The sequence below is a fragment of the Anolis sagrei genome, chromosome Y (assembly GCF_037176765.1).
Source record: "Anolis sagrei isolate rAnoSag1 chromosome Y, rAnoSag1.mat, whole genome shotgun sequence".
NCBI lineage: Eukaryota > Metazoa > Chordata > Lepidosauria > Squamata > Dactyloidae > Anolis > Anolis sagrei.
Window position 1 is genome coordinate 52,800,081 of NC_090035.1, and position 22,656 is coordinate 52,822,736.

The following is a 22,656-nucleotide window of genomic DNA, read 5'->3' on the forward strand; positions in this document are numbered from 1 at the left end:
ATACACAATATACTATCTATATTAACTCAATATAGCTTAATACTTATCTATAATGTAGTTTTTGCAATCGTTTTCCAGAGCTAACTGCCTAACCATCAGCACGTCTGAAGTCTTTCCTCTAAAAACTGAAAAGGCAGGGGACATTCCAAAATGGAGATCTCTTCCCTGAGAGAAAAGGTGGTCCCTAGACCCAAAAAGATACCTTTCTGAACCAATAGCTGCAAAGGAGGACTGCAGACTGGCTTTGCAGACTCTGATACTATTAACCTTTAGGGCTCTTGCAAAGCTGCAGCAGCCCTGGGAGAAAATGCAAGAGGAAGCAACCTTAAGCAACTGTAAAATAAGGTAAATCAGGCTCCTGGGAGACGGAAGATTACTTGTCAAAAGCTTGGTTCCATAACCATGTCTTTGTTCTCTTCCTAAAAGCCAGGAGGGAGGGCGCTGTTCTGATCTCACTAGGGAGAGAGTTCCAGAGCCAAAGAGCTAGCACTGAGAAGGCCCTGTCTCTTGATACCACCAGCTGAACTTGCAAAACAGGTGGGAGCGAGAGCAGGGCCTCCCCAGAAGGTCTTAACCTCCTTGATGGTTCATAGAGAGAGGTATGTTCAGACAGGTAAGCTGGATTGGACAGCTGGTTGGGGAATTTTTGCAACTGAGGCTGAGTTTCCAGCAGAGATTCTAGCAACATACAAGCCTTTCCCTGGTCAGGAGAAAGGTAGTGAAATGGGTCGGAAACGTCTCTCTCCCTCTTCGAGCACCAGCACCTTGCCCCTGTCCATAGGTATGTTAGTAGCTCACTGTATCCTGCCTTATGATGAGGAAATAGCCCTCGAGATGCATAAAAAGGCAAGAGCTTTGCCAAACCTTCCTTGCTCTTGCAATTAATGGACACAAGAGGCCCTTGTCTGTGTCTCAGCTTGAAGGAAAATGGCTGAGCTGCCCAGTGGAGTGAATGTCATTGGATCCAGGGGTTCCATTGGGAACAAATAGAAAGCTCTTTTTTATTTCTGATTACATCATTGCCTTAGAATATTAAACTCTTATATTTTCTAGAGTAGGCATGGGCAAACTTTGGCTCTCCTGGTTTTTGGACTTCAGTTCCCACAATTCCTAACAGTAGGGGATGGGTATGTCACTCCCTCAGCCTCAGAAGAAAGCAGTTGCAAAAGTCAGAACAAACATTGCCAAGAAAACCCCATGATAAAGGGCACCTTAGGGTTGTCAAAAAATTAAAAACGATTTGAAGGCAAACAGCAAAGTGATTAATGTAGGGCAGCCATGGATGTTTGAGAGTCAGCATAGTGTAGTGGTTTGAGCCTTGGACTTCAATTTTAAAGCCCAGAATTCAAATTCCTGCTCTGCCATTGGGTTTCCATGGCAGAGTTGCACTTTCTCAGCTTCAGAGGAAGGGAAAGGCAAGCCTCCCCTTGAACAAATGTTGCCATGAAATCTCCGTGGTTGGTTCATCCTAGGGTGAGCATAGGTCAGAAATTACATGAAGACACACAACAACATTAATTCTTCCTAAAGGTAAAGGTTTCCCCTGACATTAAGTCTAGTCGTGTCTGACTCTGTGGGCTGGTGCTCATCTCCATTTCTAAGCTGAAGTGTCAGCTTTGTCCATAGACACCTCCAAGGTCATGTGGCCAGCATGACTGCATTGAGTATCATTACCTTTCCGCCTGAGTGGTACCTATTGATATACTCATATTTGCATGTTTTTGAACTGCTAGGTTGGCAGAAGCTGGGGCTAAAAGCGGGAGCTCACTCCGCTCACCGGATTCGAACCACAGTCCTTTCAGCAGCTCACCAGTTTAACCTACTGTGCCACCAGGGACTCTTCCTAACACATTTCTTTCCCCTAGTTTTGCAAAAGTATGACCATTTATGCTTTACTTCACTTATATCAAATAAACAAAACTAATTATGCATATCTAAAGTACTATATAGTTTCATGATATTATTTAATTTGTGCAGAAATTAGTTTGTCAGTACTGCAATATACAGCACTTGATTCAGAATTTAGAACAACTCAAAAATATTAAGGACTAAACTGATTTCTGTATTTTCGAAGGCTTTCATGGCTGGAATCACTAGGTTCTTGTGGGTTTTTTCGGGCTATAGAGCCATGTTTTAGAGGCATTTCTCCTGACGTTTCGCCTGCATCTATGGCAAGCATCCTCAGAGGTAGTGAGGTCTGTTGGAATTAGGACAATGGGTTTATATATCTGTGGAATGGCTGGGGTGGGGCAAGGAGCTCTTCCCTGCTGCAGTTAGGTGTGAATGTTTCAGCTGATCACCTTCATTTTTTTAAAAAAAATTACAACAGCAAAACAACAGAGAGGAAACAACCAGGCACAGATTAACAACTCCCAGCAAGAGATTTTCCCAGGCTCAGGCAGGCCTTCAAATTCTAATGAAGGTGATCAGCTGAAACATTCACACCTAACTGCAGCAGGAAAGAGCTCCTTGCCCCACCCCAGCCATTCCACAGATATATAAACCCATTGTCCTAATTCCAACAGACCTCACTACCTCTGAGGATGCTTGCCATAGATGCAGGCGAAACGTCAGGAGAAATGCCTCTAGAACATGGCTCTATAGCCCGAAAAAACCCACAAGAACAAACTGATTTCTCTTTCTAAAGTATACTTTTTCTGCAGCCTTTGTCCACTTGGTCTGTTACGTCCACCCATATTAAATCTATATATTGTACATTCCTATCCCACATATGGGGAATTCAGAATTTTGTCCAGCCAACTTCATATAATGTTTTGCAATTAGACTCCAAAATCCTAACTCTGGATTTTTACCAGAGCTTCACATCCACCAATTAAACTCGCTTGGAGTCAGAGGCAAAAACTGATCATTCTGAAGGCTTGTTTTGTACAGATTCAATTTCTGCATCCCAGTTACCCAGAGTTCTTATTAACCCCGAGAAAGAGGGCAAAAAAAAAGTATGCTGAAGAAGATTCTGGCTGTTTTTCTCACCCCATTTGTAACTACAAAGGTTTCACATCCTCCTGCTAATGCTGCTGAACAGAGAAATCTCAGGCCTTGCTCTCCTCTTCCCCACCCCCTCCATTATCCTCACCCCCCCCCCCCCCCCTTGAAGCTCCCAGAACTTGCATCCTTCAGTTCCCACACAAGACGCTCTGCTAGGTTAGCCCCTGCTTTTTCCACATTTCTCTTTTCTATACCAACCAAAACTCAGATACACAATCCTGCTTGAATACAAAACCCACAGCCGGCTTTGTTTTCACCTGTATCTGAACTCCCCCCCCCCCCCAAGTTCTCAGTTTTTCAGAAGGCAAATGCACCTCTGCTTATATTTTACCTAGATTGGATTTGTAGGTATTAGTGTATATTTTCTGTTTAATTGATGGTTATTAATAATAGTTCCTCGGGTATCCCATTATTGGAGAGTTTGCCAAGAACCCTATTGTTTATAAAAAGTTAAATCTTTGTTATTATATTTGGGGTTTCGTCTGGAACATAGGATGTGAATTTAACCCTTTATTTTTAAAATAATTAGTGCATTTAGAAATAGGCATTTTGTTTGTTAATATTTGCTTGTTATAGTAATTATCCTCCCATCAGACTTGAAGCATAGAAATGTATTTCACAACTGATTCAAATTATATATGAGTTAATTAAATATTTGCAGGTTATGAATGCATAGCTAGAGAGAATGTTTAACCAGTTTGTTGTCTCTCTTAACACAGTCAAATGGCGCTCAGCAATGATGAAGTGGGAGATTCCTTTCATGCCATCAAGAATAATATATATTTAAATAAATGCCACCAGTGTATTTTCTCCATTATTGTTATTGGGACTGCACTTCTATAACAGCTTACCTAGGAGTAAGTCTCAGTGAAGTCAATGTACATTCTGATGGCCATAGAGCAGGTATGGGCAAACTTTAACCCTCCAGGTGTTTGGACTACAATTCCCACAATTCCCAACAGCAGTAGGTTGTTCGGAATTGTGGGAGTTGTAGTCCAAAACACTTGGAGGGCCGAAATTTTCCCATGCCTGCCATAGAGGATTGCACTGTAAAACCTTCTTAGAAAATGAATATTACAAGTATGGTAGTATTTGCATTAATGCACAAGCCTTGGGAAAGTCTCCAAGACCAATGCGAGAAAAGTGTTCTTGCATGTCCAGAGATAGAAAGATTAGTAGAAAAAAGTTAAAGTGTTTAGTTAATAATTCATATGCTTTAATGAACATTATTGTATATACAGAAGGCAAAAATTTAACTATTGCATTTATACAGTACTTAATTGCCATTTAAATTTAATTTAAAAAAAACCTCCACTACTACTTTTATGCTTTGGAGAGAAGGAAACAGCTACTTAAATTATAATCTTATCTCATTAGATATGTATATGCCTTCAAGTTGCTAGATCAATTTATGAACTTCATAGGTTTTTCTTAGGCAAGGAATATTCTCGGGTGGTTTTTTCCAGTTCCTTCACTTAAAACTATATTTTGGCAGGTATCAGTTGATGGTCTTCCACCCACGTACAAAGTTTAAACAGTACATAGGAGAACAGGCACACTGCATGGTAGTTGTACTACTTTCCTAACAGCCATTTCATTCTTTCGGTAAATAATTAGTCACCTATTTCAATTTAAATACATATAGAATAACAGACCTAGGGTGGGCCTATACTGTAGAATTAATGTGGTTTGACACCAACTTTCATCGCTCAATGCTGTGAAATCATGATATTTATAGTTTGGTGAAGCACCAGCACTCTTTGGTAGAATAAACTACAACTCCCCTTATTCTATACCACTAAGCTATGGCAGTTAAAGTGGTTTAAAACTGAAATGAATTTTACAGTCCAGATGCAGCCTTCATACAATATAAACACTATGCAACTTACTAACTTATGAGCTACTTATAAGTACACTTTGACAGGATTATTCATCTGGCAAAGCACATAGTAACATTATATTGAAATAACAGCAAAGAGCTGTTTATTTTAAGGCTTATTTTATTTTAAAAAATAGTTTATATTAATGCATTGTTTGCAAACTTATGTTTGTTACAGTCAGAGGTGCCCTAGGTAATTTTCAACGGTAAGCAAACAGTATTTTGGTGCCCCCCCCCCCCCAACCAATCACTGATATATATTTTCTGTTCGTCGTGGGAGTTCTGTGTGCCATATTTGGTTCAATTCCATCATCGGTGGAGTTCAGAATGCTCTTTGATTGTAGGTGAACTATACATCCCAGTAACTACAACTTGCATATATCAAGGTCTATTTTCCCTCAAGAGCGCCCCTGGGCAAAATCAACTATACTGCAAATGCATACATTGCGTAATGGGTTGAGCTGCCCCTGGTTACTTCATCATGACAGCATCGTAATTATCATATATCTTGCTGGAAGAGATCAGCTCCAAAATAATGTTGAAGGCTAAGGGCTTTTTAAAAAAGAAATGTATTTTCTTCCAGAACAATGTAACGAAAATAAAAGATATTTAGCTTATCTTCATTAATATTTTCATGCACTCTGATGAATTTTACTTAGACATCAGAGTGAGCTACACTGCAAAAATAGATGGTATATTATAATAAACATTTTAGATTTTTTTTCCAGAGAAGTGCAACAAAATTAAGCACTGCACACAAGTAGGAAAATTTGCCTTTTAAAGGAATATAAGAAAATCAAATAAATGCACTTATTGACAGGTGGTTCAATAGAAACTAGCCTTTACCCAATCTTCCCACCCAGTTACACCTGAATCAAGGAGAATCAGTCAATCAAAACGTTTTTTGTATCTCACCCCCTCTCCCAGTGGGGACTCAGGGTGGCTAAGAACATGAAATAATAAATAAAGCAAATGAATAATATAAACAATTAATCACAAATTAAATCACCATAAGATCATTAAAACACAGTTATATTAGCCACATTAAAACAGTAAAACAAGGTTAAAAGTCATTTTAAAAAAAAGTCACACCCAGAGTTAAAAACCATATCCGCTAATGCAGTCCTTATTTAACAAGCCATATCTTCAGATGCTAGGCTCTTCATAGGTGTGTTTTTTTATAGCTCTTTGAAAGAAGGTACTGAAGGGGCCATTCTAATTTCCTGCAGAAGAGAGTTCCAGACAGGGGGGGGGGGGGCACTACAGAGAAGGCCCTCTCCCTCGTCCTCACCAGCCGGGTTTGAGATGGGGGTGGGATCGAGAGGAGGGCCTCCCCTGATAAAAACAGTATCTGGGCAGGTTAATATGAGAAGAGGTGGTTTGTCAGGTAGTCTGGACCTGAACTGTTTAGGGCTTTAAAGGTAATGACCAGCACTTTAAATTTTGCCCAGTAGCAAACTGGCAGCCAGTGGAGCTGCCATAATATCCTGAACAGAGCTCCAGTAACCTGACTGCTGCTGTCTGAACCAGTTGAAGCTTCCAAGAACTCTTTAAAGGCAGCCCCACATGGAGCGTGTTGCAGTAATCCAGTTGAGATGTAACTAAATCATGTACTACCATGGCCAGATCTGGTACGGGCGCAGCTGGTGCACAAGCTGTAATTGTGCAAAGGCACTCTTGGTCACCACAGACATCTGGGCCCCCAGACTGCAAACATGGGTATTCAGGGAAAGTAACCTCATCTAGCATGAGTTGTATCCTCATACCTTGATCTGCCTTGCAACTGACCAGGAGCACCTCTGTCTTGTCAGGATTTCATTTCAATCTATTTGGCCTCACCCAGTCCATTAGTGATAGCAGGCATCGGTTCAGAATCAGAACAGCATCTTTGGCTTTTGGTGGAAAGGAGTAATAGAGTTTGGTGTCACCTGCATAAATATGGCAATGAACTCCAAAACTCTGGATGATCTCTCCCAGCAGTTTCATGTAAATGTTAAAAAGCATGGGTGACAGAATAGAATCCTGAGGGACCCTACAGGCCAATGGCCAGGGAGTCGAACAGAGTTACCCAGCACCACCTTCTAGGTATGATTGTCTAGGAAGGAATTGAGCCACTGTAGAGCAGTGCCTCCTAGTCCCATTTTGGCAAGATGACCCAGAAGGATACCATGGTCAATGGTATCAAACGCCACTGAGAGGTACAGGAGAATCAACAGGGTTACACTCCCCTTGCCTAGCTTTCTTCGAGATCATCTACCAGGACAACCAATGCCATTCTGGTTCTGTAATCAGGTCTGAAACTAGATTGAAACAGACCCAGATAATTGGTTTCTTCCAAAAAAAAAAAAAATCTGGAGCTGAGAAGCCACTACCTTCTCCAGAACCTTGCTCTAAAAGGGGAGATTCGAAACCGGTCAATAATTGATTAATTGAGTGGGATCCAGTGCTGTTTTTTAAAATAAAGATTTTACTACTGCCTCCTTAAGGCTAGGTGGAATTTTGCCTTGTTCAATTTCAGATCATGTACATTCAGATCAAGAATGTACATGATCTGAAGTTGGGAGGCCTGCAGCAACTGCAAGTAGAGCATAGAAGAGTTGGAATGCTAGGTAAAACTCAGAGGTAGAATTAGCTGATTAAAAACTCTAGAAAGAATTTAAAAGCCAAGATAAAGTAGATGTAGTATGAACTTTTATATAAGTTTCAGGTTGTATATGGTAATATTCTGTGTTTCTTAGCAAAACATGTTTTTAAATTGACAGAAGAACATCTAACGGAGACAACAGCTAAAAAAAACCCTAAAGATGACAAAATTGGACATCGAAAACCTTTTAAATGGCACAGCACATTCAAAGGCCTGAATGGAGTGAGTGAAGAAGATAATGAGAAGACATAATGTTTAGATATAACTTTTAATAAGCTGTCCAGGAAGCTTAGATACTACTAGAGAATCATAGAATCATAAGAGTTGGAAGAGATCACAAGAGATGTCCATTCATGCCTCCAGCAGATGAAAATGTTTTTAAAGAAAAAGGGGGACTTGCTTAAAATAAAATGAAAAATGGAAGAACAGAGGACTAGAAAAGGTTGTTGTTCATTCGTTCAGTCATCTCCGACTCTTCGTGACCTCACGGACCAGCCCACGCCAGAGCTCCCTGTCGGCCGTCACCACCCCCAGCTCCTTCAAGGTCAGTCCAGTAAAACTAATAACATAAACACAGATGAACATATTATAAGGAATCAGATCAAGACAACAAATAGTAATATTTGTTAAGAAAGCAAATGTTGGATAACAAATGTTTAGATATAACTTTTAATAAGCTGTCTAGGAAGTTTAGATACTACTAGAGAATCATAGAATCATAAGAGTTGGAAGAGATCACAAGAGATGTCCATTCATGCCCCCAGCAGATGAAAATGTTTTTAAAGAAAAAGGAGGACTTGCTTAAAATAAAATGAAAAATGGAAGGACTAGAAAAGGTTGTTGTTCATTTGTTCAGTCGTCTCCGACTCTTCGTGACCTCACGGACCAGCCCACGCCAGAGCTCCCTGTCGGCCGTCACCACCCCCAGCTCCTTCAAGGTCAGTCCAGTAAAACTAATAAAATAAACACAGATGAACATATTGTAAGGAATCAGATCAAGACAACAAATAGTAATATTTATTAAGAAAGCAAATGTTGGATAACAAAATGAGATGCATAAGAAGAAGCAGGAAAAGACCAAGAGTGGTACTAGTTGTTTCTAACTTACGGCAACACTATTCTAGGTTTTCCATAGAGTTCTTCAGAGGGAGTGTGTATTTATCTTCCTCTGAGGCTGAGAGACTGTGAATTGTCCAAGGTCAAGCAGTGAGTTTCCATGTTCATGTAAGGATTTGCGCCTTGGTATCCCAGAGTCCTAGTTCAGCACTCAAACCACTGCACTGTTATGTCTTTCAAGAGCATTATAGATGAGTGCAAAACCTAAACGGTTCTGGCCCAGTTTTCGTGTCTGAATGTATCTCCCTCTATGAACCAGCTAGAAGATTAAGATCTTTCAGGGAGACCCTGCTTTTGGTCCCACCTCCTTTGCAGGTGGGGTTGGGAGAGACAGGACCTTCTCAGTGGTGGCCCCTTAGCTATGGAACTCCCTCCTGAGTGAAATCAGACCAGTTCCTCCGTCCTGACCTTCAGGGAAAAGCTAAAGATGTGGATGTGGGACCAAGCTTTCAGTCAGTAAGAGTGCAATAAAAGAACACAGAATGGTGCAATGACAATTGGAATGGCCTTGAGCTATGATATCAAAGGAAGTAGTGTAATTATTAGGCCTGGGTAACAACGCAAAAATTTGGTTTTGTAATCGTTTTGTAATTGGGGTGTTTTTTTGTTTCGTTATTTAAAATAATTACAAAATTTTCCCCCCAAAAAGTTCGGTATTTACGAAATTTCGTTAATATAAACGAAATTTCGTTATTTAGGGCCAATAACGAATCGATTCGTTAAGATGGCGCCCGCGGGTTTTTTGCGCATGCGCGAACATTAACGAAATTCGTTCATTTGTCAATCTGCTAATTACGAATTGATTCGTAAACAATTAACGAAATTAACGGAATTTTAATTAACGAAATTTCGTAATTCGTTAATAACGAATCGATTTGTTAAGATGGCGCTTCCGCGCTGCAGCGCATGCGCGAAGGCATTAACGAAATTTCGTTATTTGTTAATAACGAATCGATTCGTTAAGATGGCGCCGCGTTTTAGCGCATGCGCGAAGGCATTAACGAAATTTCGTTATTCGTATATTCGTTAATAACGAATCGATTCGTTAACAAAAACATTTACTTACAACACATTATACAGCTTCATTATACATTTAGATGGAACTCATTTTGTTTTTTTTTTCATATACATTAGAAAATGAAAAGATATTGCATGAGCAGAATAGAAGGGAGTCAATTTTTTTTGCATTTATGATTTTTTTTCCTCCCTTATCTTCACCCCTTCCCCCATATATTTTTAATTAGCACGGTTGGTAATTAAAAGAAATGTAATAATTAAAAAAACATATCTTAATAAAGTAATATAAAATAATAAATAAAATAATAAAATAATATAACTACAATAAAATAATATAACTAAACATAAACAATAATAACAATAATAAAATTATCAAATAGAATATAAATCAAATAGAATAAAAAGTTAAACAAAATATTAAAATACAGTCAGTTGCTAAACAAGAAGCAAGGTAAGAAATTGAAATTAAATTACTTAAGACTGTAATAAAAAATAATACATAAAGAAATGTAATTATCATATTTTAACATAACAATACGAAATATAAATTATTTATTTATAATATATAGTTATAATGTCAAAAATTACAAATTAATTTTTAAAAATGCAGAAAGTAAATTAAATCAAAAGAAGAAAATATCATAAATTGCACTTTGAAACAACTATGAATATTAAATTATGGGAAATTATCTGGCTGGGCGGTTTTGTTCGACAATTTTGTAAATTGTTTTTTTTTATAACAGTACAATATCGACATTTCTTTCAAACCCGGAAGTGTTTCTTCTAAATCGAAGTTCTAAATCGAAGTTCTTTCCACTCAAAAGAATTTATAGTTCTAGTTCTTGCTAATAGGCAAAGAAGAATTGGAAAGAGAGTTTTAGGGCCGTAGTTGTTATTTCTTAAAGGAAAGGAAGTAAAATAATTTGGAAAAAGGCAATGCAAAGCTGTTGCCATAAACTGGATAATTAGGAGTTTTGCCTTTGCAATCACCCATTTTTATCTAGTTGCAAAGGAAATGCGTATGGGGCAATTTCTCTTAAAATAACTTTTTTTTTTGTTCAGCATTTTTGGTCAAACATTCCAAATAACTCCTTCAAAACAAGTCTGCCTAGGTGTTGCCTAGTTAATGCATTTACTTACTCCAGTTTTTTCTCTCTCCTGGAACCACAAAGATATTTTTTTTCCATGGAGAGGGAACAGAAAGAATTCTTAATCTTTTACCAGCAGGAAATTCATTGCCTTTGAACCCAGTTTTTTAATTTCTATGCATTTTATTTGCAAAATAAGGGTTCCTTGACCATGCATCTCTTTAACTCCAGTTCTTGGGCAATTTTTCTTAAAATAACAGTTTTTTTGTTAAGCTTTTTTGGCCAAAAACTCCCAATAACTCCTTCAAAACAAGTATATATCTTTCACAGTATATTGGCTGTCCCCTTCCCAGCCTTCTCCCTCCCATGCCCTCCCAGGGGGACATTGCTCAGCCCCCCCCCCCCGGGAGTGTCATGGTATGCACATTTCTTTCACAGCATATTGGCCGTCCCCCAGTGAGACAGACTGTAAGTCCTCCCGGGGTGGGCTCTTGACCCTGCCCCCCCCCCCGGGATTGACTGCCTTTTTGTCTGCTGAGAGAAGGCCGATACCCTTCCCGGCCTTCTCCCTCCCATGCCACTGAGGCACACGGTAAGTCCTCCCGGGGTGGGCTCTTGACCCTGCCCCCCCCCCGGGATTGACTGCCTTTTTGTCTGCTGAGAGAAGGCCGATACCTTTCCCGGCCTTCTCCCTCCCATGCCACTGAGACACACTGTAAGTCCTCCCGGGGTGGGCTCTTGACCCTGCCCCCCCGGGATTGACTGCCTTTTTGTCTGCTGAGAGAAGGCCGATACCCTTCCCGGCCTTCTCCCTCCCATGCCACTGAGACACACTGTAAGTCCTCCCGGGGTGGGTTCTTGACCCTGCCCCCCCCGGGATTGACTGCCTTTTTGTCTGCTGAGAGAAGGCCGATACCCTTCCCGGCCTTCTCCCTCCCATGCCACTGAGACAGACTGTAAGTCCTCCCGGGGTGGGCTCTTGACCCTGCCCCCCCCCGGGATTGACTGCCTTTTTGTCTGCTGAGAGAAGGCCGATACCCTTCCCGGCCTTCTCCCTCCCATGCCACTGAGACACACTGTAAGTCCTCCCGGGGTGGGCTCTTGACCCTGCCCCTCCCCCCGGGATTGACTGCCTTTTTGTCTGCTGAGAGAAGGCCGATACCCTTCCCGGCCTTCTCCCTCCCATGCCACTGAGACAGACTGTAAGTCCTCCCGGGGTGGGCTCTTGACCCTGCCCCCCCCCCCCCCGGGATTGACTGCCTTTTTGTCTGCTGAGAGAAGGCCGATACCCTTCCCGGCCTTCTCCCTCCCATGCCACTGAGACACACTGTAAGTCCTCCCGGGGTGGGCTCTTGACCCTGCCCCCCCCCCCCCCGGGATTGACTGCCTTTTTGTCTGCTGAGAGAAGGCCGATACCCTTCCCGGCCTTCTCCCTCCCATGCCACTGAGACACACTGTAAGTCCTCCCGGGGTGGGTTCTTGACCCTGGCCCCCCCGGGATTGACTGCCTTTTTGTCTGCTGAGAGAAGGCCGATACCCTTCCCGGCCTTCTCCCTCCCATGCCACTGAGACACACTGTAAGTCCTCCCGGGGTGGGTTCTTGACCCTGGCCCCCCCAGGATTGACTGCCTTTTTGTCTGCTGAGAGAAGGCCGATACCCTTCCCGGCCTTCTCCCTCCCATGCCACTGAGACAGGCTGTTGCAATCATGCAGTATGGTGGAACGGGAAGGTTTTCGCTGATTTGTTCAGTTCACCTCCTGGCACCATGGTACAATACGAATTGCAAAACTTTCTCTCGAACAGTCATTGCAGCTTTGTTCGAGTGATGAGTACTTGCGAGAGATGATGAGAGACTGGATACGGCATACTCATTCCGGTGGTACTAACTCGGGATTCATGGTCACAGACGCAGGAAGGAACATGATCCGGGCGGTCGAAAGTGCCGGCTTCTCAAATGTAACATGCATGGCGCATTTGCTGCATAACTTTGTAAAAGATGGCTTCAAGGGGCCCGATGAGAACAGCGCCACCGCCGTCACTCAACTCATTGACCGCTGCCAAAGAATCGCGGCCTTCTTACACCGTAACTCTAAGTCCGCAAAAGTGGAGTGCCTCCCACAACACCAGTAACTGCAGGATGTTCCCACCTGCTGGAACTCCACCTGCATCATGTTGGAGCGCATGGAACATCTTTGTCAGCCCAAGCTGGTCCCCAACAACCAGGAGTGGATTATCATCACTCAGCTGGTCGAGATCCTAGAACCATTCAAATTAGCCACCAAACATCTTTCAGCACAGAAAGCACTACTCAGCCATGTGGTCCCTGTCGTCCTGCGTTTGAAGAGGCATTTGGAGTCACTGCGTGGACAAAGTACATTGCAACCGTCACCCTCCAACGTAACTTGCTCGACCCCCTTGCTGTGGAAAAGCTGGTCTTCTTGAAGGCCAACTTGCCAGTTTTGGGCTATCCTCAGATTGATCTGGATAGCATGGACCCATAGATCACTACAGCCTTTTTTGTGGTAAGTCGCTGGGTGGACAAAGTACATTGCTATCAGTATCTATGGCTGGGCCCCTGTTCACTCCACAGGCTTAGGAGGTGGTCAGAAAGTTGACTTTCGCCATCCGTAGACGTCTTCACATTTGTCTTTGGTGAAACAAAAGCTGTTTCACCCAGTTGTTGTGGCTGTCCTGCAGCTGTTTTTGCCGCACTACAGGGCAAGCATTTTGAAATGTTTCTTTTTTAAAAGTTTCACTGCTAAATATTTCTTTTATTCTTAAAAAAAATTATAAAATATTTGAAAAAAAATGAAAACACTGCAGCACATTTGTCTGCAGTTTTTGTGTGCCCTGTGGCAGTTTCGCTGCACATCAGGGCAAGCATTTCATTTGTGTAGTTCCAACTAGTGCAGCCCACAAGCCAACACAATATGCTTACAGTGCTCATTATTTGTGTAGTTCCAACCAGTGCGGCCCTTCTGCTGCGACCCCCTGTTGAAGACTGAAGGCCAAGTTGACACACATATTAACCACAATGAACCGGTTTATTGTCTTGCAAGATTTGGGGGAGGACAGACAACAGGCTGAAAGGCGTCCGGCAGGGGACGTCTGGGGAAAGGGTGTATGAAAGGGAGTTGGGGGGGGGGGGGCGTATACAGGCGCGTATGAAAGGGAGTTGGGGGGGGGAGCGTATACAGGAGTAGAAGAGTGCCTCTATTCAAAAATGGAAAATTAACCAAATGCTCACCCTCTACAGCTAATACATCCCGACGAGCACTGAGCTCTGGGATGCGTGTATGAAAGGGAGTTGAGGGGGGAGAGCGTATACAGGAGTAGAAGAGTGCCTCTATTCAAAAATGGAAAATTAACCAAATGCTCGCCCTGTTGTGAAGCGTACACACTACACAGGAGTAGAGGAGTGCCTCTTTTCCGGGCATGCCAGAGGCGATGCCCAACAGGCTGAAAGGCGACCGGTAGGAAACGACTGAGGAAAGGGTGTATGAAAGGGAGTTGGGGGGGGGGAGGAAGCCAGTAACTCTTAACTGAGTGTTCCGGGGGTCCGAAGGGTTTCCTTTGAAAAAACTTGATTTGAAAAAAACTTGATTAAAATCATCAATAAAAATTAAAATCATCAATAAAAAGAAGTGCTTCCATGAAAACGTAGAGGACCGAAGCAGAGAGACTCCCGAGGGTAGTCTGGGATTAAGTACTGGCCTACTCTCAGCAGCCAGGAAGACAGTTAGCACCCTCCCAAAATGTTATTCCAGCCATGTATGAGGGATGCGAGCAACTTCTCTGAACCCTGGTGTATGAAGGGGAGTTGGGGGGGAGGGTTCCCGAGTGTGGGTCAGGGATGGGGACCAACCAAAAGTCGCGATTAAAATCATCAATAAAAAGAAGTGCTTCCATGAAAACGTAGAGGACCGAAGCAGAGAGACTCCCGAGGGTAGTCTGGGATTAAGTACTGGCCTACTCTCAACAGCCAGGAAGACAGTTAGCACCCTCCCAAAATGTTATTCCAGCCATGTATGAGGGATGCGAGCAACTTCTCTGAACCCTGGTGTATGAAGGGGAGTTGGGGGGGAGGGTTCCCGAGTATAGGTCAGGGATGGGGACCAACTTACCGCTGGAATGAGAAAAAAAGGGAGGGGTAGTGTGTCCCTGCAGTTTGGAATCAAAGTAGTATGCATCAGGGCAATGTAAGGGAGTTGGGGAAGGGGGGAAGCGTACACAGGAGTGCCTCCTCCTGGCACCCCAGAGGCGATGCCCAACAGGCTGAAAGGGGACTTGCAGGGGATGACTGGGGAAAGATGGGCAGAGACGCTGTGAAAGCAAAGTGCAGAAATGACAACCGCAGGGGCGGTAGGGAACGACAGCTCCCTTGTTATGAATGCCCTACGCAGGCGCCCTCTTTTCCGGGCACTCCAGAGGCGATGCCCAACAGGCTGAAAGGGGAGTGGCCAGTAACGACTGGGGAAAGGGTGTATGAAAAAAAATGTATGTAAAATAAGTTTCTTGATATATTGCAAAAGCTTCCCAAATCCATCTAGACTGTTGAAAGCTAAATGGATCTTGGGATCGAGCTGGCGGTCCGCCACGAGGCGAGCTACCGCCTGACCCAGTCCCTGCCTCTCGGCGCTTCCCCCATGCTCTTAAATGAGTGTCCCTGTGGTCCGAAGCGTTAACTTTGAAAAAACCTGCTGAAAAGTCGCCATTAAAATCATCAATAAAAAGAAGTGCTTCCACGATACCGTCGTCGTTCCGACCACAAATGATCCCAAATAGCCATCCACCACAGGAGGCCATGGGCAAGTCAGTATGGGCCGCACTGGTTGGAACTAAACAAATGAAATGCTTGCCCTGTAGCGGGGCAAAAACAGCCACAGGGCAAATGTGCAGCAGTGTTATTTTACCGTACACTGGAGTAGAGGAGTGCCTCTTTTCCAGGCACTTCAGAGGCGATGCCCAACAGGCTGAAAGGGGACCGGCAGGAAACAACTGGGGAAAGGGTGTATGAAAGGGGTTTGGGGGGGGGGAAGCGTACACAGGAGTCGAGGAGTGCCTCTTTTCCGGGCACTTCAGAGGCGATGCTCAACAGGCTGAAAGGGGACCGGCAGTAATCAAGGGGACTGAAAGGGGACTCACACAGTAATCAAGCAGTACTTGCCCGGAGACAAAGGAGGTAAAGAGGGAAGTTTGTTATGGGTGGATGCATAGCAGACAGATTGGAATTCCAGGAGCAGGGAGGGAACAACTGGGGAAAGGTTTAATAATAATAATAAGGAATAATCTAAATGCTTGCCGACAACAACTGTGCAAATATGCAGTGTATTCCTTTTTTAAATGTTTTTTTTAAAAGAATAAAAGAAATTTGTGCAAATGTGCGGTGTATGAATTTTTTTTGAAATACTGTATAAAATTTTTTTTGGAATAAAAGAAATATTTAGCTGAAATTTATCAAAATGCTTGCCCTGTAGTGGGGCTATATTTTTTTAAATTTCTTTTAGAATAAAATAGCGAAAGTAAAGTACCAATGGTGATCAATACGGGCAATCTTCCCACAGTAGTAATTTAAGGCAACACAAACCATGGTGATCAATAAGGGCAATGTTCCCGCATTCTACTAATAAATATTAAAATGTAAGTCCCTTCATATTTATAGGGTTTTTCATAATTTTTTTTGGTTTTTTTGAGGGTTTTTTGTGGGTTTTTTTTTTTAAAGAGGTAGCAGGTAGGTAGTTTGTTTATGGGTAAGGGAGTTCTGGGAGGGGGGAAGGGTATAATAAATAAATAAATAATAGCAGCATTTTTGGGCGAGTTTCTTTGTTTTCCTTTGTTTAAGAATTAAATCAATAAATAATAGCAGCTGTTCTAGTAATAAATATTAAAATATAAGTCCCTTCATATTAATAGAGTTTTTCTTTTTTTTTCTTTTTTTTTTTTTGAGGTTTTTTTTTAAGAGGTAGCAGGTAGGTAGTTTGTTTATGGGTAAGGGAGTTCTGGGAGGGGGGAAGGGTATAATAAATAAATAAATAAATAATAGCAGCATTTTTGGGCGAGTTTCTTTGTTTTCCTTTGTTTAAGAATTAAATCAATAAATAATAGCAGCTGTTCTAGTTATAAATATTAAAATATAAGTCCCTTCATATTAATAGAGTTTTTCTTTCTTTTTTTTTTTTGAGGTTTTTTTTTTAAGAGGTAGCAGGTAGGTAGTTTGTTTATGGGTAAGGGAGTTCTGGGAGGGGGGAAGGGTATAATAAATAAATAAATAAATAAATATTTACGAACGAACACAGCCACAGGACAGGGAGAAACGCACACACAGGAACACAAGATTCTTTTCTTTTTTTAGATTATTTTTAAAATATTTTGAAGAATAAAAGAAAGATATTTTTCAGAAATATTTAAAAATGGAAAATTAACACAAAGCAAGGTACAGGCAATGGTAATGTAAGGCAACACAAAGCACAAAGCACAAAGTAGTACGCATCAGGGCAATGTTCCTGCAATCAGCAGGCAGTGGAAATGTAAGGCAACACAAAGCACAAAGTAGTACGCATCAAGGCGCACACCAACAGGAGACTCTTTTCTAATGGAGAGCACAAACCAACAGGAGGCTCTTTTTTTTTGGAATATTTCTTGAATTTTTTTTATGAATAAAACACAGGTATTTTCAGATAATGTTCAGAAATGGAAAATTGACCAAAAACTGGCCCTGATTTAGAGCTAACACAGCCAAAGGACAGTGCAAACAAGAGCACACAGGAACAGAAGTTTCTTTTCTTTTTTTAGAATATTTTTTGTATTTTTTATGAATAAAACACAGGTATATTTTCAGATAATTCTTTTTTTAGAATATTTTTGAATTTTTTTTAGAATATTTTTTAGAATATTTTTTTAAGAACAAAACATTTTTTTTATAAAATATGTAAAAATGAAAAATTAACAAATTAACAAAAACCGAATGAAGGAATGAATCCAAGCAAGGAATGAATAATAAGCAAGGAATGAATCAAAGCAAGGAATGAATAATAAGTAAGGAATTACATGCAATCCAAGCTTAGCCAGCAACCAACCAAGCCAACCCAATGCAAGCCGCCCTCCCGGACATATTCTCTTCTCCCTCGCCTCCGCAACAAATGATTTTTTTGAAGAATAAAAGAAAGATCTTTTTCAAAAATATTAGAAAATGGAAAATGAGCACAATGCTTGCCCTGCTGTGGAGCAAACAGCCACAAGACAGGGACAAATGATAGCACACAGACACAGAAGGGTCTCTTTTTTTTAGAATATTTTTGAAGTTTTTGAAGAATAAAAAATAAAATAAAAGTAATAAAAATTAAAAAATAAAAAGAATAAAATAAAAACTATTAAAGAATAAAAGAAAGGGTGTATGAAAGGGAGTTGGGGGGAGAAACGCGCGCACGCAGGCACACAAGGGTCTTTTCTTTTTTTAGAATTTTTTTTTTAAGAATAAAAGACAGGTATTTTTAGGAAATATTCATAAATGGAAAATGAACCAAAAACTGGCCCTGATGTAGACCTAACACAGGCAGGAGACAGGGCAATCGAGAGCACAAACCAACAGGAGACTCTTTTCTTTTTTTAGAATATTTTTGGATTTTTTTAAGAATAAGTTTTTGAAGAATAAAAGAAAGATAAAATAAAAGAAATTTAAATTAAAATAAAAAATAAAATAAAATAAAATAATAAAATAAAGGGTGTATGAAAGGGAGTTGTGGGGGAAACGCGCGCACACAGGCACACAAGGGTCCTTTCTTTTTTTAGAATTTTTTTGGTTTTTTTTAAGAATAAAAGACAGGTATTTTTAAAAAATGGAAAATTAACCAAAAACTGGCCCTGATGTGGAGCAAACACAGCCAGGAGACAGGGCAAACGAGAGCGTATACAGGAGTAGAAGAGTGCCTGTATTTAAAAATGGAAAATTAACAAAATGCTCGCCCTGTTGTGAAGTGTACACACAGGAGGAGAGGAGTGCCTCTTTTCCGGGCACCTCAGAGGCAATGCCTGACAGGCTAAAAGGCGACCGGCCTTTTTTTTTTTTTTTGGAATACTTTTTTTTAGAATTTTTTTTTTAGAATACTTTTTTTGAATATTTTAGAATAAAATAAAATAAAGAATTATATAAATTAAAGTAAAATTAAACGGAGATTGTAACACTTGCACCAGATATACAAAAAAGTAACAAATCAATTACTAAACTTGGAGACATGCATTTGATTCTTCATTGATCCTCAAACTATTACAAAATGGATCTATATTCAAATGTAAAATAATTGAAATACAAATCATTGACGAAATACAACATTACCGAACGAAACTGGCCAAGCCTAAGTCTTTCGAGGTAACAGAAAGCAAAGTAAAATTGATTTTCAATAAGTGCCGGAACCCAAAGGGCCAATGTCTCCGCAAAAAGTGCTGGGATTTAAAATCATCAAAAAAAATTAAATCATCAATAAAAAGAAGTGCTTCTACGAAAATGGGGACTGGCAGGGAATGAAGTTATGGGAGCATTTCTCTTAGGTGAAACAAAAGCTATTTAACCGAGTTGTTTGCCTCTATTTAAAAATGGAAAATTAACCAAATGCTCACCCTCTAGAGCTAATCCATGCCGACGAGCGCAGACCTCCGTGATGAAGAAGTGCTCACGAAGGTGGTTTTCCCATGGTGAAACAAAAGCTATTTCACCGAGTTGTTCGCCTCTATTTAAAAATGGAAAATTTTCCAAATGCTCACCCTCTAGAGCTAATCCATGCCGACGAGCGCAGACCTCCGGGATGCGTGTATGAAAGGGAGTTGGGGGGGGGGGGGGAAGCCAGTAATGACTGGGGAAAGGGTGTATGTATGTATTTCACCGAGTTGATTTGAATCTGTTATGGTTCCTTTGGTCGCTCCCCCTGTTCCTTAGATATAACTGGTAATTCTAGAGTTTAATTTTAATTTCAATTTTAGAAACTTGACGAAAAGTCGTGATTAAAATAATCAATAAAAAGAAGTGCTCACGAAGGTGGTTTTCCCATGGTGAAACAAAAGCTATTTCACCGAGTTGTTCGCCTCTATTTAAAAATGGAAAATTTTCCAAATGCTCACCCTCTAGAGCTAATCCATGCCGACGAGCGCAGACCTCCGGGATGCGTGTATGAAAGGGAGTTGGGGGGGGGGGGGAGCCAGTAACGACTGGGGAAAGGGTGTATGTATGTATTTCACCGAGTTGATTTGAATCTGTTATGGTTCCTTTGGTCGCTCCCCCTGTTCCTTAGATATAACTGGTAATTCTAGAGTTTAATTTTAATTTCAATTTTAGAAACTTGACGAAAAGTCGTGATTAAAATCATCAATAAAAAGAAGTGCTCACGAAGGTGGTTTTCCCATGGTGAAACAAAAGCTATTTCACCGAGTTGTTCGCCTCTATTTAAAAATGGAAAATTTTCCAAATGCTCACCCTCTAGAGCTAATCCATGCCAACGAGCGCAGACCTCCGGGATGCGTGTATGAAAGGGAGTTAGGGGAGACTGGCAGGGAATGAACGGGGAAAGGAAGTATGTGTATGTATTTCACCCAGTTGTTTGGAATCTGTTATGGTTCCTTTGGTCGCTCCCCCTGTTCCTTAGATATAACTGTGGTAATACTAGAGTTTAATTTGCAGACGAACAGATACCGGAGGAAAGGTGTATGGGGAAAGGGTGTATGACAGGGAGTTAAGGGAGTTAAAGAGGGAGGAAAGAAAAAGGAAGGAAAGGGAGAGAAGGTTGGGCACAGCAATGTGTGGAGACATTTTGATGTCCACCCCCAGGTGCGCTCACTGGTAGTTTGCAAGCACTGCAGGAGGAAGATCAGCAGGGGCAGAGACTTGAAGCATCTGGGTAGCACAGGGTTGGAGATGCATATGAAGAGGCATCACCCAATGATCAAGGTGAGAGTAAGAGAAACTGGCAGCACCTTATAAGTTATATTCCTTAGATATAACTGTGGTAATTCTAGAGTTTAATTTTAATTTTAATTTTAGAAACTTGACGAAAAGTCGCGATTAAAATCATCAATAAAAAGAAGTGCTTCTAGTTGGGGGGGGGGGGTTAGGGGAGACTGGCAGGGAATGACCGGGGAGACACCATGATCACGAAGGTGGTCTTCCCGGGTTAGGCTCACCCATTGCACTCCGTGTGTGCTGACCCCTGCGATTAAAATCATCAATAAAAAGAAGTGCTTCTACGAAAATGTAGAGGACCGAAGCAGAGAGACTCCCGAGGGTAGTCTGGGATGAAGTACTGGCCTACTCTCAGCAACCAGGAAGACAGTTAGCACCCTCCCAAAACGTTATTCCATCCTTCTATGAGGGATGCGAGCAACGTCTCTGAACCCTGGTGTATGAAGGGGATTTGGGGGGGAGGGTTTCCATTCAAAAATGGGAAATTAACCAAAAAGCTCACAGCAGCCAAGAAGACATTTCAAACCTGAGAATTTCTACGTTTTCCGAAACGGCACGGCAAGAGAAGACTCACAGAAGTGCCTTGCAAGAAATCGTGCTTGACAAGAAGAAACGACGACTACTTGCATAAGGCTTACCAAATCCACCGAGAAACTTTAGAAAGCTAAATGGATCTTGGGATCGAGCTGGCGGTCCGCCGAGAGGCGAGCTACCGCCTCTCCCTGCCCTGAAAATTAAAATCATCAATAAAAAGAAGTGCTTTTACGAAAATGGGGACTGGCAGGGTATGAAGTTATGGGAGCATTTCTCTTTGGTGAAACAAAAGCTATTTTAAACTGGACGAAAAACTTGACGAAAAGTTGCGATTAAAATCATGCTCACCCTCTAGAGCTAATACATGCCGACGAGCGCAGACCTCAGGGATGCGTATGAAAGGGAGTTGGGGGGGGGAGCCATCTAGGTGGCCTTTTGGGTCTCTTCCAAATGTAGGATTTTGTGATTCAGGATTCTATGATTCAGTAGAGACAGGCTAGCCATCTGTCAGGAAGGCTTGGATGGTGCCTTCCTGCCTAGCAAAAGGAGATTGGATTGGATGGCCTCTAGAGCTAATACATGCCGACGAGCGCAGACCTCAGGGATGTGTGTATGAAGGGGAGTTGGGGGGGAGGGTTTCCATTCAAAAATGGGAAATTAACCAAAAAGCTCGCCCGGCCGCTTTGGTTACTCTAGATAACCTGGGTCCGATCGCATCAGGGCAATGTTCCCGCATTGAGCAGGCACTGGTTATGTAAGGCACCACAACATAGAAAGCAAAGTACAGTAGTACGCATCAGGGCACCCTCCCAAAATATAATTCCATCCTTTTATGACATTGTTTGGAATCTTTAATTTTAATTTTAAATACTTGACGAAAATTTGCGATTAAAATCATGCTCACCCTCTAGAGCTAATACATGCCGACGAGCGCAGACCTCAGGGATGCGTGTATGAAAGGGAGTTGGGATGGGGGGGAAGCCAGTAACGACTGGGGAAAGGGTGTATGAAATAATATTCATTTTTTTATGGAGTTGGGGATGCGTGCATTTATCAGTCCGAAAACAACCCGGGCTCACCCGGCCGCTTTGGTTACTCTAAATAACCTGGGTCCGATTTGATTTGATTTGATTGATTTGATTGATTTGATTTGATTGATTTGATTTGATTGATCTTGGGATCGAGCTGGCCTACAAAAAAAAACCGAGGTTAGATGGCCATCTGTCAGGGGTGCTTTGAACGCGGTTTTCCTGCTTGTTGGCAGGGGGTTGGACTGGATGGCCCATGAGGTCTCTTCCAACTGTATGATTCTATGATCTGTTTTGTATTCAATATCAGGACAATGTTCCCGCGTTCAGCAGGCAGTGGCAATGTAAAAGTAAAGCAAAGCAAAATTGATTGATTTGATTGATTTGATTTGATTGA